Source organism: Dendroctonus ponderosae, unplaced genomic scaffold (genome assembly GCF_020466585.1).
Source record: "Dendroctonus ponderosae isolate FM_Combo_2020 unplaced genomic scaffold, Dpon_F_20191213v2 Dpon_F_20191213_1, whole genome shotgun sequence".
Taxonomy (NCBI): domain Eukaryota; kingdom Metazoa; phylum Arthropoda; class Insecta; order Coleoptera; family Curculionidae; genus Dendroctonus; species Dendroctonus ponderosae.
Window position 1 is genome coordinate 44,914,109 of NW_026017110.1, and position 1,494 is coordinate 44,915,602.

Below are 1,494 nucleotides of genomic sequence, written 5' to 3' on the forward strand. Positions count from 1 at the left end.
ACATGAAGCAACACAATTATTTTGATTTAGTAAAATTAGTGCGCTTTCTTTAATTTTACGTTTTTTTGTGGATTGTTCTTTTGTTAAAATTGTGCAATTATTCCATTGAATTTTATGGCAATTATCAAATGCATGTTGACAAATGTGTGATTTATGATATTCTCTGTTTTTTATATATGATTGGTGTTCTTTGAGTCTTTTGTGTAATGGTCTTGAGGTTTCTCCTATATAAAATTTATTGCATTCGCAAGGAATTTTATAAATTACATTTTTTGTATTTTCAATTATATCATGAGGTTTTGTTACTGAAATTTTACTTCTAATTGTATTTTCAGTTTTGAAGATAGTCCTAATATTAAATTTTTTTTAAGTTTAATACTACTAATGCGCCTTAATGCGCGATAAGCCTTGTTCTATGTGCGCCACCAATGATGACCACCGAAGAGGTAGCTGAAAAGACCGAGAAGTATACGACACGATTTTGGGCTGAAATATTTGGAACGATTCATATTGGATTTTCTTTCCTCACCTCTTTTATTTTGCAGCTTCTTAGGTACTGTGCCTATTTTATGATGCGCTCTTAAAAAGCACTAAGATCTTTAAATTTTCACGTTAATTATCCACAGCATATGCCGACCTCTAGCCATAGGGCTCATTCAACTAGGATCAGATTATTTTTTCAAACCCTTTTTAGCTACTATTTTCAACGGAATTATTCAACCTGTACTCACTTTCTTCTACAACATCCTGGCGTCTATGCGGGACCTTTGCGAGCCTATATCGGACGGAATCGGTTACTTTATAAGAGAAATATCCTTCTTAGTGCGATCATTTCGGATAGTAGAGTTTAGTAGAGAAGGGAGTCAATGCGAGTCAACGGCGAAAAAAACGAATGGATAACGCCCACATTTACATAGTCCGTAAGCACACACTAGATATTCAAGATTATACATATACATATAGAGTTTTAATATAAGTATGTTTATTCATGATTATGGTAAAGACATGGACATTGTATAGAATACAAAAAACGTATTTCTAAACAATAAAAATGTAAAACCTCTTTTCATGCATTCGTTCAGAAAACTACAATTCTGCTCGATAGGTGCCTCAGTCGGCATCGATGAAAATCCAATCTTCTTCTGCTAACCGGAACCAATTCTGTCCCTTTGGCTTTACCAAATCTTGACAGTGTATATCTCCAGTAAACTCATTATCCGACAAAGTAATATCAGGATGGTAGGTCCCTTTCATGCGTTTACAGTCCTCAATTTCTTCATCCCAATCCTCCCAAGAAGGTAAACTGTTAAACATGTTACATGTGATCTCTGTTACGTCCATAGGTTACGTCTACTCATAGAACAAGGCTTATCTTAGAACAGATCTCATAGAACTCGGCGTCTACTGAACATTCTGCATCGCTCAAATCGCTGGTCGAAGAAATTGAGCAATTCCCTATAGGGGGGATATTCTGTGAAGAGGAGCAGCTAAACA

The 1,494-nt window shown here is 35.2% G+C and overlaps 1 pseudogene; it reads left to right on the forward strand.

Moving 5' to 3' along the window:
- Positions 1 to 350: 350 nt before the first annotated feature.
- LOC125505889 lies at positions 351 to 1,063 on the forward strand (annotated as a pseudogene).
- The last annotated feature ends 431 nt before the right edge of the window (positions 1,064 to 1,494 follow it).